Source organism: Sparus aurata, chromosome 20, assembly GCF_900880675.1.
Source record: "Sparus aurata chromosome 20, fSpaAur1.1, whole genome shotgun sequence".
In the NCBI taxonomy this organism is placed as follows: domain Eukaryota; kingdom Metazoa; phylum Chordata; class Actinopteri; order Spariformes; family Sparidae; genus Sparus; species Sparus aurata.
In genome coordinates this window covers 8493669-8512054 of record NC_044206.1, presented here as the reverse complement: position 1 = coordinate 8512054, position 18386 = coordinate 8493669, and the positions used below count along the sequence as shown (strand labels likewise).

At 40.4% G+C, this 18386-nt stretch overlaps 1 long non-coding RNA gene across 6 annotated transcripts in view; it reads right to left on the bottom strand.

The window, feature by feature from the left end:
* The window catches only part of LOC115571641 (uncharacterized), a 203008-nt gene extending 185392 nt beyond the window's left edge, over positions 1 to 17616 (bottom strand). For 5 of the 6 annotated variants that reach the window (XR_003981955.1, XR_003981957.1, XR_003981958.1 and 2 more), the window contains exons 1-4: positions 17281 to 17616; positions 16151 to 16267; positions 11889 to 12019; positions 7943 to 8087 (exon numbers count right to left, since the gene is read on the bottom strand). This is a non-coding gene — a long non-coding RNA (uncharacterized LOC115571641). The remainder of the gene's footprint in view (positions 1 to 7942; positions 8088 to 11888; positions 12020 to 16150; positions 16268 to 17280) is intronic. The other variant, XR_003981960.1, reaches the window with a different exon arrangement.
* Between the last annotated feature and the right edge of the window lie 770 nt (positions 17617 to 18386).

Here is an 18386-nt window from a genome sequence, read left to right as displayed (position 1 = left end):
GAGGCTGCTGGCAATGAAGCCGGGTTGTCCATCATGGTTGGACTGAATATAGAAGTGGTCACTCCTGACAGCTCTACAATCTTAGATTTTCCAGTCTATTTGAGATGAAGGGAGATCACAGGGGGTGTTAGCCTGCTCGGTAGCTAATGGTGGCAAAAAACCAGAGTTATCGGGACTGAAAGACTCATCCATCTTCTAGCCACTCCAGTGGCGAAAAGCAAACACGTGGAACAAGACGCCCATACAGCGTCCAGCTCTCACACTCTTGGCCAAACACACCTAACAGAGATAACAAGACACTTAAGAGGCTGGGGAGGGCTGGGAGTTAACCACTGGGCTGAAATGTAAATAAATCCTGTGTGTTGAATAAAAATAGGCTATGAGCAGAGATATTAGGTGTGGATTTTAAGCTACAAATCTAAAAATGTATCACAGTCTACTTTATATATATTAGGATCTGCAGTAAATTAGGGGTGGAACGGTTCACAAAATCAACGGTTCGGTTTATATCACGGTTTTGCGGTCATGGTGTTCAGTTTGTTATATGTTGATCGTTGGAAAAATCCTTAATGTCTGGTATAGTCAGGTTAAAACTGAAAGAATGAGGCAGGCTGACATTTGATACACCATTGTGACAGTCTTAGGTTAAAAGTAGGTAAGATTCTGGCACTGTAAGAGAAGGGACATTGCTAGTTCCAACATGCTTTTCATTTATTTGGTAAAGTAAGTTATCTTTGACAAACGTATCTTTAACCCTAACTGTCACTGCTTCCGTCAGTGCTTCAGAGAGATGCTCGCTTGTATGGCTTTCATAAAGGGGGCGCGTCTGTAAAACGGAGGTTTTCATCTCCCATTCTGAGGTAACATAATGGGCAGTCACAGTCAGGAAACTTTCAGTAGCCCTGGAGGTCCATCCATCACTAGTAAGCGCTACATAGGCTATGTCAGACAACTCTTTAACAATTTCTCGTCGGGTCTCTTCATAAAGTGCGGGAATTACTTTGTTGCTGAACTGTTTGCGGGAGGGGATTTTATATTGTGGCTCGAGTGTTTTAATCATACAACGAAATCCCGCACTCTCCACCGTGGCAAAAGGCTGCATGTCTTTGGCTATGAAATACCCCACTCCTTTCATTATGCAGTCTGCCCTGTCTGAAAGCTGAGGGGAGTAGAAGGTGTCCTATCGACTCTCTCGCTTTCCTCTTTGCGCTGCCAATTGTCTCACTGGGATGATGTCTTCGCAGATGAGCTGACATGTTAGTCGTCTTACTGTTAGCATAAACAACACGTGTTGCACAATACTTGCGCACTGTCGCACTTTTGTCAACAACTTTCTTACCGCCGTCATCGTAGGTCACTCTAAATGCAAATTGGTCCCATAAAGCAGACCTATACAGTGCTGCTGGCGCATCTTCTAGCGCTGACTCTTTCCCACTCGCCATGCCCACGAATGTCTCCACAACTGACCCAAAGACACTCTATTACTATCTATTACATTTCTTTCTTCTTCTTTACTGGCGGTTGGCATCAAGCTTAGTACCGCCCCCTGCTGCTCTGGATTGTTAACGCTTCGCCTCGTTAGAAAAGGAGAAAAAGAAGTTGCGCATGCCTATGAACTGAATGCGACACACGCAAACCGAACTAAGACAGTCGAACTGAGTGGTTCAGACGGTTTTCATAAACCATTTCATCCCTACAATACATTGATGTAGAGTACAACGTAGGTTGTTTTAGAGAGTGTGCTTTTCTGTCATTATACAATTAATGTTGCTCTTTTCAACATCATATAAATGTTTCATATTGGTATGAAACTCTCAGAGCAAATGTTTCTGGATGTTAATTAATCAACAAGTATTAAGTAGTAGTACTTTAGGAAACTTGTACAAGCTGGGCTGTCGAAACTGTGAATTCTTATTTCTAGCAACTAATAACAATGATTTCCAAACTTTTTGAATTGTGACTTCCCTTGGAGACCACTTAAAGCCCCAGTACAGACTTTTCATTTAGTGTTGATTTTGGCGGCCCCGCTGGACGAAAGCGGTAGTGTTTTGCCGGAATGGAGACTGCATTTCCCATGAGCTCTGGCGCCCACTGTCGTGAAGACGTTTGTCTGGCCGGCGCGTGTAGATTTGTTTTGGAAACGTCGGAAAGATGACGGGACTTGCTTTGAAAACTTTTTTTTTTATTATTTTTTTTTTTTTAGCAGCTACCTGCAGCGTGCATATGGACGAGGTAATGTGTCTATTTGTATTTCTACTTAATATAATATGCCGCCGGTGAAACAAAGTAATGCTGCTGTTGCACTGCAATTTCCCAGCTATATATATTACCCACGGTGCTACAGAGCTAGCGTTACAGCAAAGTCACAGTGATTGTGATGGATGTTTTGTTCTAAGTAAGAAACTGAATCATTTATAATGACAGAGGATATTACCGATGCATCGTTGCAGGTCGGCTGGGCTGATCACACAGCTGAAATGGATGCGTGATCTAAGACGTTTGTTGTCGTTTTCACGAGTGTAGTATCTTGAGCTAATCTAGTGGTAACGTTAGCCAGCTTTGTTGTAACAACATAAATTCATGTATTGCTGTAAACTACGTCCCGCATTACATTTCATAAATGAAATAAAATGTACAAACCTGTCTAGGAGGAATCGGGCAAATTCTGGATCCGACCCTCCCTTCAAGCCCCGCAACTCTCTCCATCTCTGGAAGGAATCGCCAATGTTTATCCGTGTTTTAGCCCTAGCTCGATCGGATTCCCTCTTGGCGTTTCGTTGGTCTTCGGTTCGAATTCTTTTTCTTTTCTTTGTCTCATTATCAGCCATGACAAAAGTTTTAGCTCGGTTAGCACTGGCTAGCATAGCAACAAAACAGCTATGCCGTATCCTGAATGTCGTCAGTTCCGGTCTGACTGCCGTAAATCGTTTCGTCAGTGGTCCGACCCGACCAAGGCCTTTCAGAGGAATAGAATTAGACTACTTAGAAAAAGCGTATCTTCACGCTGATGGGCTCATTTGCTGTTGTAGGTAACAGAGACACATCAGCAGAAACCAGAGACTTTTCTATTTCCAGTAAAAAACTCCGTACAGGGGCTTTAAGAGAGATAAGAGAGTAATTTGTTTATATTTTTTTTCCAGATTATTTCATGTGAAGTATGACAATAAGCCTGAGAGGTTTAAGTAAAATCAAGCAAAAAGCATTTTTTAGTACTAAATACAATTTTTTAAATATTTTTTGACCCCTTTCATCTTGATGTGATCAGTTTATTAAAAACAATATATATTGAATAACTGTCAACAAAAATAACAACTGGTGGTAAAATGTAACTCAGTAAATCTATACATACTGAGGTACTATTCTGAGGGATCACCTACTACTCTACTTGTATTTGACTACACTCTAGAGATAACATTTTGTACTTTAATATGCTCAACTACATTCATATGTCAGCTCTAGTTATTCATTTCTTTAGTTTTTAAAATCTTGAAATCATTAAGTAACCCATATAACTGAACAGATAATACATATCATACATCGTTTAGATTGCTGTGACTATACAACATTTTAATATTGGTTACAGCTTAATGAATCAGAAATATTCTTATTAGTATTTTAACACAATATCATGCTACTCCTTCCATAACAGTCAGTTTCTTGCCAATATTACAAATGTGAAGGATAAGTAAATAGAAAAACACTGTTACATGACTTTTAGCATGTTAATGACAATATGTCTGGTAGTACTTTATTTATGTGATATCCTAAATTTAACACTGAAAAGCCACTGACTATTTTGTTATCCTACACACTAGTTTTTAATTTCCTGAGGTATCAATTGGTATTAATGGAAGTTGATGCTATTTAGTTTTCCTTTTCGGGTTTTTATACTTAACTGCAAGATTAAAAACATGTTAAAGTCTTTTCTCTTTAATTTGGCCAATCATTCCCCAGCCCCCTGGGTAAATGATGGCCTAAGGAGAAAAAGGTCATTCAATAGCTGCAGTTCACTGCCTGAGCTTGTACAGCCCCTCCGCTCTTTCCCAGCCAAGGACAGATCCTCTCATCGAGGAACGTGCCATTACTTAACGCCGGCTGCCCCATATCAAGACTCAGCGCAGCGATTCCGATTGACGATGATAATTTAATCACCGTCTTTCAGCCGAGCGGACCACCAGGGAGGTGCACAGACGTCCAGGCCAGTCTGCATGGGAGTATTTGAGCAACTGAGTTTAAGAGCTTTAACTATGATATATTCCACCAGGGATTGTTCTAATGGTTCCACCCCTGTGTGGGAGGATTTGAAGGGTCAACATATTGTATTGTGTTGACCCTCAGTTGGTGCTTTTGGCATTGAGCCTGATAAAGCAGAACGACTCTTACATGCAGACCACGTGAATATAGGTTAAATAAAGAGTCAATCATCAGAAGGAGTTTTACGAAATAACATATAGGAAAATAAAAATAATCTTTGCAATAAATGTTCTAAATGTTCTTCGCCTGCTGATCAAAATTGATACAAATTACATATGAAGGGATAGAACAAGGTAAACAGTCCTCCTTTAGTATTCAGCCTCTCTACCATCAGTGGAAAATTAAACATCTCTGAGCTTTATTCATAAGCTGAAAGCTGATATCATCTGAGGTCAGGTTTCCTTCTCAACAGGCTTTCCCCGCTACCATTGTTGCCACTATATTTAGCAGCAGAGGGAGAGGACACACGTGCCAGTCATGAAGGGCCATACAGGGCCTCTGTTTAACGAGCCACAGTCACAACAGGCCAGTGTGCTGCTGCTGCACAGAGGACTCAGTGTCCCACTGACACCGTTACCACACAGGACAGCAGGTCACCAACAAGTACACCGGACCGCTGGGGAACTCCTGTCTACGACTGGAGCCAGAACACAGGATCTGCAAGACTGTTTTTCAGACTTCATATTGTGTAACATTGTAAAGGTGCAACAAGTAAGGTATTTATCACAAAATGTCACTGACATTGTAACATTTAGATGATACTCAACTAGTTGTATGTCTGATTTAACAAAATGTACACTGATTTAAGGGGGTTTTGATACATAGTTTGGTGCTAGTGACTGAAATTCAGGCTCTGTATGCACAACGAGTGTGTCTCAGATCAGCCGCTGTTTTTTGGTAAGTGGAGGAGAGATTAGGCCTGGGCGGTAAAACGACAGTGGTATGTATCAGCAAAAGACACATCATCAAGAGCCAAAAGAAAATACTGCGATCAAATGTTCCATTGTTTCACATGTATGCATTACATGCAAACCAATGGAAAACCTATTAGATATAAGCCCTGGCTTCTAAACAGCCACATCCCTTTTCAGTTTACTTATTTATACAATTTTATTTGTTGTTTTTTCCTTGCTCTGTACCTTGATAATGATAAAATGATAAAAACAGGACATGTAATTCAAATTGATCAATAATCATAGATATCGACCCATATGAAACTGCACTAGTATGGTTGTGAACTGGATTGAAACTGAACTGTTAGGAGGTTGTGGGGAAACAAAACATATTTTCTACCAAGTGGATTGAACTTCCAAATAAGTGCTTCACATACTCACACTAGAGCTGAAATGATTACTCGAGTAACTTGAATAATTTGATTACAAAAAATGGTCGAAGCAAAATCTCTGCCTTAAGGCTCCGTTTAATTCCTATCACCTGCGTTATGTGGCCTGCTTAGCTCAGGGATTATTTTTCCACACGGACTGTTATTGCGGATACACACAGCTACGTTCAGAATTGAGCTGGCGATGGTGGAGAGCCAAGAAACTGTCCGTAAAGACAGAGAAAGTCAAAAATTTGGGATCATTTCACACTTAAAAAAAAGAAGATAATAAAGTCCCATGTGTCTACTGCAAAGCAGAACTCGCATACCATGTCAACAATGATTCAACATCTGAACCAAAAGCATCCAGTTGTTAGCACCAGCTCACCAAGCGTCGCCTACACAAGCTAATTAGCTAATTTAATGTAGCCTACTATCGCTTGTTGTATTCTAGTATGGTATATGTAGAAGCTGTAGCCTGATGTAGGTTTGACTTGATATCATGTTAAGATGTGGAAACTAAGTTGTGTTAAATTGCAAGAGAGTAATAGCCTTAACCAAATAACTCCTTTCCACACACACACACACTCATCTCGTCTCTCTCTCACTCTCCCTCATGCTCGCGTGCACACACAAACAAACACACACAAACAAACACACACCCTTACTCCCGGTGTTAGGAATAGTTGGAAAGAATACCTGTACGTTTTTTCAGGAATAAAAGCCAATTCCTTGGTCTATTTAACAGGCCTGTCATTTTCGTTATGCATTATTTGGTATTGTTGTTTAATAATGCAAAATTATTTTTTTATTAGATTACTCGATTAATCGATGGGATAATCAGTAGGATACTCGATTCTAAAAATATTCGATAGCTGCAGCCCTAACTCACACCAGTACTGAACTGAGTTGACACTGCAGGACTGTTAATCAGAGGCAATTAGTTATTGGCCTGAAGCTGAGGTTTCTGAGATTCAAAGCTTTTGGGATCAAACCAAAACCTGCATGGAAAATAGCTTTGAAATCAGGGACTCCCCATTGTTTCAATGGCCAATTATTACGACATCCCAATGGCCCAACAAATGTCCCGTCGGACTGAAAGTCCATTAGCCTGACAGCCAGTTTTCCCACCCATCGCTCTGAAAATACCCAGCCTGCCTGCAGTTAGGGTTTTCCCTAAATAATCTATCTGGCTGGTCTTAAACCAAAACATTCAGGTTATTTTACTGTCCCAAGTTAACAATGTTAGAATAAGATCATGAGAGTTTTTCATTAGCTGGTGCTCGCCCTGTCATGTAAGTCATTAGATGTTGGCCAATCTGAAAGCAGCAATACAACACACTTTGAGAGATAAAGGGCTTGGGCTAAGTTTAGGAATTTAGGAGGACCACCCCATGGAGATGGTATATTTATGAAGCAATGGGCCTTCAGAGCTTTTAGTCAAGACTTGCCACCTCAGTTTGGTGAATAATTTGATTCTGACATACACAAAAAACGTGCACAACTTTAGACTCAAATCTGTGACTAAATAGAGAATTATATCTAATATGAGTCCCCCCTGCCTGGATACAGACAACCATGCTAATAGCTATATGATTCATGTGGTACATTTTCTGTATGGGGAGGCATTTCCATGAAAAGCCATGAGGCCTTAAAATGTTACAACCTAGTTTTTAGTAGCTTACACCGATTTTCCAGCCATGTCTACAGTCTAAAAATGGTTCCTCGACTCTCGTGCGCACCTTTAAAATAGTGGTTGTGCCGTAAAAATGTCCCCTTATCTTTCCTGTGTGTGTAAATCCTGGCTTGTCTAATCCAAGCTATATAACCCAAATAGAGAATGGCTGCGGTGAGACAGGAAGGATAAGTGGGGGGAAAAAGAGAGAAGGAAAACAAGAGGGAGGTGAAATCCCATCATAGGAAAGAAGAAAAAATCAAGTAAAAACAGAAAATTAAGTGTGGACTTTAATATTTTATACAAAAAGTAGGAAGCGTTCCTATGCTGCTCTGGCCGTTTCTGCTGTAATATGTAAAATTATTTCAGCATCTCACTGCAGTCTGCATTTGGACACCAGACGTGTCATCTGCTGCCACTTTAGCAGGATTTAGTAATAAAATTTGAGACAAAGCTTGGATGCCAACTGAGTCTTTGACACAGCAGTTCTACGGAATAAAAATAAACCAAAGAAAGGAAGCACTTTGACTGGCATTAGTGTTGCTAAGAAGTGTATTTGGACTAGGTATGGTGTGTGTGAAGGAATCAGAAAATGAAAACAAGGGTCAGACAAACAGGTTCAGAGAGGCAGGTACCAAATCACTCATCCTAAGTAGGTAAAAATGGACAGATGAAAGCTATATGGACCCTACCTTCCACAGATGATGATGATGTTAGTGTTGATGATGGTGACGGCGGCGGACGGCTGTGGTGACGCTGACGTCTCTCTCCCACGGGTGTCCTTCGGATTGCCAGGGCAGGAAAGAGTGGGCTGGCTGCTCATCGGTGGGTGCACCCCTGCCAATGACATCAGAAGTGAGAACATTAGAGTTTACTCATCGCCTCAGGTGCACTTTCTCCAACCACTGACTCCCCCTCTGCTCTCTGCACTTTGTTGTTTCCATTGTACGTTTTTCACTCGGTCTGCTGTGTGGTTATTTATACAGTACATTACTGGCAATGCTCTTTTGAATCACACATGGTCGATTCAATTATGTTGTAAAACAGATCAGTGATGCTTGTACTGTAATGCATGCAATGAATTTCTTTGCTACTGCCGCTTGTCTGCTCCATAACCATTTCATCTATTCATCATCTTTACAACTATTCAAAAATAAATCTGAGTTGCAAAAACACAGGTCACAGGAATGCCTGATCTTGAGTTCACAGATTTCTGGCAAAACAAGTGAGTATTAAATTCTTTGGAATAAAAATAAATCACACTTGAAAACACCATTTAGTTGTTTTTCTATATGGATTCAGACATCAGCTTTACAAGACTTCTAGATATGTGTGATAGTAGCTAAGGATATTTCTCTGGTATTATGTGGCAGTATTTTTCACCCCTTTCCTAAGCAATTCAACTCCCTCTGTGTCGATAAAGTATCTTGCAGGAAGTTGAACAATTACCAGATCTGCACACCTTGTGATAGGTCGCTTGTATCTTTTTGATTCAATAGACACATCCTTGAACCAGTGTCTCACAGAATTAGGGTTGGGGTTCTGTCATTTTAAGATAGTGAGAATGAGCAGAGGCATTAGCACAGCTCTCCCTCACTGTGCTCCTCTGACCCACTCTGTAGGCAGTATCCATCATATATCATACTGTACATTAGAACATGCGGACTAGATATATAAATGTGAACACACCATATGAAAAAAAAAGTATGGTAGCAGGGCTTTATGTGTCGACCAACAACAAGCAAGATTTTTAAAAAATCTATTGTCCACCATCATCAGGACTGGAGGAGCAGAAAGTTATAGTACTACAGGACATTTCCATCACCCAACACCCACATCCCCCCACACACATTCACACACTGTCTCAGTCTTAATGCAGTGGCATACTGGGGACATGAAGCAGAGACTTTTGTGTGAGTGACTGGGGGTACTGCAGTGATGACATGCCACTGCTCGTGACCCTCGGGGTGAAAAGGCAGACATACCAAATTTGTTGCAGGCTCTATTCTAAAGTTAGTACCAGTTATAAATCAAGACTATACTGCTTAATAAGTAAGGAGGGGCTCAGATAAAGGGTGCAGGTGGAGCGGGATGTTGCACATTAACATTGAGCTGCCATTACACATAAACTGTGTTTAGATTTCAGTTTCATACCTCCTGCTGATTCTAGGTGCTACATGTACATGTCAGCCATTGTAAGCAGTAGACAAGATTTGTTTGCTCACTGAGACCAATTAACGCTAACCCTCCATGATAATCAACTAGTAACTGATACTTGCATATATTCATATTGCATTTTAACCATATATGTGACAGTCTTTTTTAGTTTGTTTTTCTGTGCATACCTGCAAACATGACTTGCCAACTAAATCTCTGTCTAGCCAGATCAAACCAGGCCATGTCATTATAAAACCCTACATCTATTAAATAAAGGCTTGTTTATTAAACATTTAATATTCATGGTTGTTTCCCTCAATGCATTTCCTGCAGCTGGTCTGCAGACACCTTTTGTGTGTTTTACACTTGAGCCAATGTTTGCTGAAATGGAGAAACTAATTTTCAGCTGACAAAGTTCTAGAGTAAGTGCTGAATGCTGACAAGGCAGAAAAGGTTGATCCCCCTCCCGGTTTGTCTTGGGGATGTTGAATAACATTAGCAATATTTCAACAAATATACAGTGTAAAGTGAAATTCCTTGTGAACACACACACACACACACACACACACACACAGTGTTGTATAAACACACAGGTTAGCACAGTCAAATTAGTTATTTTCTGAACTGAGGTCGAACACAAAATGCTGAGTGACAGGTGACAGTTTGTTACTTAAGATGTACTGTGCCATTAGCTGTGTTACATAACTCAGACAATTTCACACTGTCTGCTTCCATTATTTTGGTAGCCTACTTGAATTCGCAGCAAATAGAAAATGTAAACGAAACATAAATAAGATAATGATGTACAAACAAATCTGTTGTCCAAAATCCACTTTCGCACTCTGCTCCAAGGTTTGAGTGCTAACCAGGCGAGACAGTCTAAGCTTTATTTTCATCAACTCCCTGTTTTCTCTTTGAGTCATCAGGTTTTGACATTATTCTTGGAGAGCTGCTATGATGCAAGTATCTTGTTCGCTCCAGATAAAACAAAGACTTTGGCCCTGTCCTTCTCCCTCCTCCCTGCTCTCGCTGTCTGAAACTGGACTCCATCCATCCCCGATTGTATCATGTAGAGCCCGTCCTGTCCCTCTCCTCTCCTTCATTTCTTGGCACACTGGTCACCGCATGAGGTCCTGGCCTGGGAGGCCTCAGGTTGTAGTAATGACAATGTTTTCACTAAACTACCCTCTCAAGGCAGACGCAGCCCATATCAGGTTTCATACCATTGGTCCATTAGGCTGGTGACTCATCAGTGCTACCCTGACTGTTTAGTTTTTCCCCCTGTTCATGGCTACAACATCTGGGGAACCAGTGGCCAAAGGACAAGAGGATGAGAGCACCACTGCTTGAGTGTGTAAGGTGCTAAACTGAAGTCTAAGAGAAGCATGGACACTTAGTCTATCGGACACACTTTGGTTGCTGTAGATCAGGGCTGCTCAAACTTTTTCCCTTGGAGGGCCAACAATGAAATGTGTGTCACGGACAAGAAGCAAGCTCCTATTATATGGAAACGATTCAAGATGGGATTAGGATCCCAAATTCACATAATTGAATATCTTCCTGCACAGTTTCACTTTGCCAGCCATGCGTATACTATAAACAATAATTCATAAAAAATTATGTATCCCACACGTTCAAAGGGTAATCCCACCAATTTTACACATTAAAGTGCGTTTATAGGTCTGGTGAACTGCATATGAAAAAAAAGTAGTATAAAGCCTTTGTGACTACAGAAAAAAGAAAAAGAACGCATGGACTAAAAAAGGTGTTATCTCTCGTTCTCCTGTATCGATTTCTTTTTTTCTTTAGGAGTCAAACAGTGTTATAGCAAAATTTGGCACCTAAATTACCCAAAATACAACTGAGACACTTTCATCCCTAGAGGCAAATTATCAGATTATATGCAGCTTCCTCTAGCACCACAAGCAGCTTCATAATTTTTTCATATGCGCAGTATTAGTGTGTTAAATTGGTGGAATTTCACTTTGAAGAGTGCCTTACCACGATAATTTGGGATATTCTTTTTCACTTCAAACATCTTGCAGGCTACATTGATCCTTAAAGTAGCCAACGAAGGCCTCACTTCCAGCAGCCCTGTTCGAGATATATGTCTGGTCTAGTAATTTTCTTTGCTTCCTGTCCTGCTACAATTAGTCCAGCTACTATTGTTACACACTTTCTGAAGCCACACATATGCAACTTATCTCTGCTAAACTTAGACTCCGGTGAAGCAAAAGTTCAAAAATTAAATTTACAAATTCATACAAATGTGTATCGCCAGAAAAACTCCCTCATAATTTGACATGTTGTACACTACAAATGACTTCACCCATCCCGGTTATTAAGCAACAATATAAAGCATGTTCACATAATCTCACCCTCTCTTTTCTGTTCAGTGTGTCAGGAGGTAAGGTCGACCCAAAACACTCGGCGATAAATTGTGATCAAAAGACAACAAGAAGCAGGGGGAGTATAACTCACGCTAGTGGGCTCGCACATGTGGTGATCTTCTATAACTCACGCAGGGCTTCTGCTCTCTGTTGCCAGTAACTGTCACAGTGGCTTAACGTTTTGGCAGAGTGGTCCAACAAGCAGCTTCATGCAGGAACATCCTGGAGAGAACAAAGAACATGAGCTGTGGCCTAATGGGCAGAAAGTCAAGCCTGTGGCTGGAGAGATGCTAGTTTGAGTCCATGCTGGAAAAATGTGTTTGGGGAAAGCGAAAGTGACATACTCTGACCTCAAGAATCTCTAAACTGGATATATGAAGGTTGACAAAATGGACAAGAGCAACATCTGTTATCGATCAGCACTTCAAACAGTTTTCTACAGAAACACAGAACTAAAGATCAAGTAAAATATGTTTTCACAGCTTAGTGATGCAAAGGTTCTCATGGCTTCTCTTGTCAGTAAGGAGATGAACTCTCACAACACCTCATGTATCCTTAATATTTCAAACCAACGACCTGACAAAACAGCATTATTGTAGGCCCAGTGCACAAGCTAGCAAACAAATCTGTGACTAAACCTCATTAACACATTTAAGTACAATGTGCTGTAGTATGCAATGAGCCCAAAAAAGCATAGTTTGATGTGACATACAACTTTTCAATTTGCATGCAACTCCGCCAAGGACCAACACTCCCCTTCAATTTAATCAAGCCTAATCCCTCATCAAAAAAATAAAAATAGAAATGCACTAGATCAGGTTTTTATTTTTGATGTTAATTAAATTGTACCCACTCACAGATACCAGTCACATAAAAATAAAAATACGTCCAATCTCGCAATGTTACAGAAAGTGTTCCTGGATCCAGCCGTTTATCTGGATACACACCAAAGGTTAATGGTTTAAACATTGTTGGAAACATTTGGGATAATTTTGTAAGTATACAATTCCGTTCTTTTTATTTATTTTTAGACATTTAAATGTTGAAATCTTACGTATAATATATTTAAGTAATGCAAGAAAAAGGTCTAGCCATACTGTGTACGTTAGCGTCTTTGCCCTTTTTAGCGTAGCTGATTGTGCTACAGTAAACTAGGAATGGCAATATACGTTTTCTGTAATTGTGCGCAATGTGTATAGCTTTTATCATCAAAACCATTATAATGAATTGAAAGGAATGTGCTACATACAATAGATACTACATATGGGCCAATATTGTTTCATTTTAACCTCAGTTTTGCCCTTTTGAAACTACCATTTGGCTCAAACAAATGGACTTATGAGAAATATTTGTATAAATTCATCTTTCAATCCGCAATTTCTTTCCACCAAATAATTCGTCGGGAGGACGAAGCCAAAGCACAGCGGTGGCTCAGTAAGCATGCAATAAAAAAAAATGGTTACAGCTACATTGTACATCTCTCAAGGCCTACTGTGCACCTATCCAAACAGTATCAGTGGATCCAGTTCCAGTTCACAGGATGACCTCAGTTATTCCTTTCCAAATCAAGCTTATTGATATCAGAGCCAGAACCAAATCAAAGAGGATTGGAGGATCATTAGGATGGAAGCAGCAGGGATGAAGATTCAGTCTTAATGTTTTCAAGAGCCCAGGAAGTGACATGGAAAAATATAAATGTGGGGAGTTGCACTGATGTATTAGGATGAGATCAGCCTTTTATTAAACCATAAGTCAGCTGGTCGGTCAGTGTCCACGGTGACATAAAAAAAATGAGTTAAATCTTGCAGTGATATTTTATTTTCTTTGGCCCATTTTTTTATTAGTAATTTATTAGCCTACAGCTAGCTGGCATGGGTTTCCTTTCCTGCCGTGGCCACCCATGCTAATCTAATCATTTAAAGATGGTTTGGATAAATACTGTGAAAAACAGCATGTCATGTAATTCTCTGACTTTATCCCTTACATAGCAACCCCTAAATCAGATTACACCAAAGCATTTTTGGGAAGAATAAAAGGTACGCAAGTTCTTGTACAGAAAGATAACAATAGCTTGCTGTCAGCTAACACCAGCCACTGCAACACATCCATCCAGGTTAGCACAATGCCTATCCAGAGTATATTGGCTCGTGCTGTGGAAAGATGATCAACAGGCAGGACATGTGCTCACATACTCTGATGCATGCTCTCTCTCTCACACACACACACACGCGCACGCACACGCGCACACACACACTCAACAGGCTCAGGGGAGTGAGTTATTGATGGTTATGGTAGCAAATATGTCAACGCTCTGGGAATAAATGGAGCTCATCATCATCAACTTACCTCTCTGATTCAGGCCATGTTTTCTGAACAATGAGCCAGATCAGCAGGCAAAAAAAGAGATTAAAGAAGAAGGGAGGAGAGGAGGACTTCTCATTAAAGTGTGTTTAACCTTGGAGGCTATATCAATCACAAGGTAGTTCAGCTTTCCCATGTGAAAAACCTCAGTGTGTGTTCGTGTTCTTCAGCTGCAAACAATAAGAAAAATGCATGATATGCGGCAGGTTATATGTATATGTTTGGGCTTTGAAATTAATGCCGCAGACCCTGTGCATCGCGAGGACGACAAGTCATAAAAAGTCTCAGTCACCTCATTTCAGATTTCCTCTGTTTCTGTTTATTGCCAGCACGGTATCCCATAATGCACAGGAAGTGTCGATATATCTCGACTACTTGCGGTTAGCGGGGGCATGAACCAGACGTTCTGCCAAAGCAACCCTGTCTCTCTCTCTCGGCTGGTTTGTGTCTGGTTTTTACACACACACACACACACACACACACACACACACACACACACACACACACACACACACACAGAACCAGATACAGTCGAATAATATGTAACCATGCCAATTAGTCCTTGGCAGTATTATGTGCAACTATAGAGAAGAAAAGCCGGTAGAACAACGCAAGGAAGAACATTACGACCCCGTGCAATAAAACTAAGTGGGGGAGCTGCTGCGGTCAGCACACGTGTACGTCCAGACACCCCAGAGAGGTGTTATGGTGAAAAATGTTTCTCAGCATTTCTGCTTCACCCATTAGGATTGGGTTAGCTTGACTCTGCCGAGAAATCAAAATCTGCCAGAGACTGGCAACACCTTTTATTCTTCCTTGTTTTCATGTGTGGCTATACACTTTCTAAATGTTCAATTATTGTTGTTAATATTAAAACATTTTATATTTAGGGTTTTCTTGTATTTTTGGAGGGTTTAGGTGCTGTGCAGCCAGAGGAAAACCCTGGTTATATTTTTCCTGTTTTCACCAAAACAGTAAAGAAGTGTTTTTATGGCAGGTATTCAAATTTACATAAAACAATAAATCATTTCTTTTATAATTTTTTGTCCCAAAATATTTTTGTTTTCCTTTTGCCTTGACTGATTACCAAACCCCAGGACGGATAATAGAGTGCTGCAGGAATGAGTCCTAAAACCCATGAATCGGTTAGCATTTCTGCACTTCCGGTTTCATCGTCTCAAGGTCATTTTTTTTACGGTTAGATGCCTGAAATAAGGCCTGTGGTTGACAGAAGCTTTATTTTAAGCAGACATTTTCCTGTTTTGTTCTACGACATAAAAATTGCCAGTCAATACCCCATGCTTAAATTAAGCATTCATGTGTCTTTAAAAAGTTGCTTACAATTGTTAGTATATGTATGTTAAAGTCATAATCTCAAATATTTTCGTGCACATAAATATCTGTTAAGTCATTATCCATCGCTGAATGAGGTAACACAATGATGATTGAGCCTATGGCCTGCTGATGTAAGCCCTTGCATTTGCTGTAATACCAAAGTGGGTGTCGGTGGCGACTTTCCCGGGAAAAGATCATAAGCGGCGTGCGGTTTGTGACGCGTTCACACAGCAGTGGTCGGTTGGCTGGAGAGAGCAGGTGGTTCACATCATAATGACTGGAATAAGTTTGCCTTATGTTAGACCATGAAAGGTATGTACATAACGTTACTTTAGGGAAACCATTTTTTATTCGTTAATAGCAAGCAAAATAATTGCCGTCTCAGAAGACGGAGGTTTGGCAAAGTTGACAACTGACAACTGACTGACGAAAATGGATCTCTGGGAACTATACACTTGAACTAAACACTGTCACTTTTTTGTACAAGTACAACTGAAAATCCAAGATGTATCAGGCAGTTAAATTAAATTCAGGTGCTTCAAGTCTTGCTGGAGTAAAACCTATGACTCAAACAGTAGGCCTCAATGAGGAGCAAGTGAATGGTCTTGTTGGCAAATAAGAAAAGATGAGACTGGTGTGCTCATGCTGTTGCCTCACCTCCGTTGAATATTCTTGCTATGCCGGTCACTTCCTCTTGATATCGGTACTGCAGCCATTTAGCTGTGACACACACTTCCATGTGGACTCAGAGGGCAGGACAGCATCTTTGAATGTCTATGTAACATATGACATTGTTGGTTACCATGACATACAGGAAGTATGATAAACAAAAGAGGCACTGTCCAATATGATAAAACAGAGCACTATTACTTTTTATCCACGCTTTGTTTCCATCGCATCATAGAAGAATGGGCTGAACTCTACAGTCATTTTTGTTGCTGTAGTCTGTGTGGGACTATGATTTATATTAATGTTTTATTAATGTTGAACAGTAATACACTATCTGCAGTCATGCTTGAATATATATATAATTAATTCTATGAGTCTCAGACAACTATTTAACCCCAAAAAGTACTTTTAATTGAATTCCCTATAATTACCGTATAGGTTAAGTTTTGAATACCTGTAGCTTTCCAGTATCACACACTCATACATACACACCCTTTATCCAAAACAATGCAGGTCTGAGTCCTTCTGTCTTAGGAGAGACCTTACAGCTTGACAATGGCTGTTTTACCTGTTAGTACCACTAGCTAACACAACTGTTACCTCCCTAGTCACTCTGACTCTCTTTACTCTTTACCCAAAAGCACATAAGCACTTTATCATACTGAGGTAATTTTAACTTAAGGTGTTGGGTAGCAAAACCAAGTACACTTTCAATACATAGTAATGTGGAATGCTACCACACTGAGAGCTATACTGATGTTGCTAGCATGCTAACGCACTAGTTCCGGTTAGCGTGCTAACGTGCTTATGCGCACGCCGGCATGCTAACGCGCTAACGGAATTAGCAACCTTAGCTCGCAGAGAATTGCCATCGAAATGACACGGTATTAAAAACAAACATACACGTATTGACATTCTGCAGAATGCATTTAGACCATAGCCCGGCTGTGTTACTCTCCATTGACCAAAGTTGTGGACTGGCAACTTCTCTGCTAGCATCACGTGTGAACATAACGTTAGCCAGCTCTGCCTGCATTGTGCAGCTGCTAGCCCTGTAGAGTTAACTTCGCAAGGTGGCTAAAATGTGGATGAAAAGAAAGCCAAGGGTGGTTACTTACATGTGTTAGATAGAGTATAATCCTTGGCAGACTCAAGGGACAATTGAAGGACACAACAAGGAAGCTGCATCGCCAAATAACAAAGTTGTTCTGCTGACAACCAAAACCTATTCAGGCTGGTTCTGTCTTCTCAGGTGCAGAGCTAGTCGATTTTGTAACCTTAATTTGAAGCGTTTCCAAGGAGTTCTGTGGACTTAAAATTCATAAACCACAATTTAATTTCAAGTATTAAAGAGCTGTTTAAGTACTAGTCCTTCTTAATTAGCTGTACATTTCATAAATGCAAATAAACTACTCTACTATAAACACATGGAGGGGGCATTTGTGTCAGCCATGATGAACTTGGGCTACCCAAGCATGCCTCGGAAAAGCTCCATGCTTTGAAGACAGTTTTCCAAGTGGCCAAACCCTGTAATTACAACGTGACGTGGCCCACAAATACTTTCGCCCATAAGCTTACATTGTGCAAGAAGCGTCTGTAGTACGGACGATAATGTTTTGTTAGCGTCACAAACCCCCTGAAATGACTAGTTGCACTGTCAGAATTTGCTCCATTCGGTCCAATAAATAGATCTGCAAAGTCTAGAAGACCTCCATTCAAGTTAGCCAAGCGCACCCAGCTGAAGACAGGGTAATTTCATACCGGGGAAGTCAAGCTTTTTTGGCTTCAAAGCCCCAATTAGTGCTGAGCGGGCCGCCGTCTTCAACAGTACCCAGGATTTAATGAAACGTCCTTGGACCCTATACAGTGTTCGAAGCTTCTCATGAAATCGTGAAGAAAAATGTTTGTGAATGGGCAGTATGCTCGAAATGACTGTCAAAATGTTGTTTGTGAATCTCACATGTGGCCAGACTTTTTGTCACTTCACACAGCAGTTATGTTGTTGTTGTTGGTGTTTTTTGTATGCTGAATTTTGAAAGAAAATGAGTCACCATCATAGGCTCAACAAAGTTGTGTTCAACCAGGAAACCACGTTCTGTCTCATTAAAAAAGAAGCATTATTAGTCAGTTAACATGTTAACAGAAATAAACTTTATTATTATGATGTAGTTTTAACTTTAAGTGTTGGCTTACAACTGCCAATACACAGTAATGTGGACTGCAA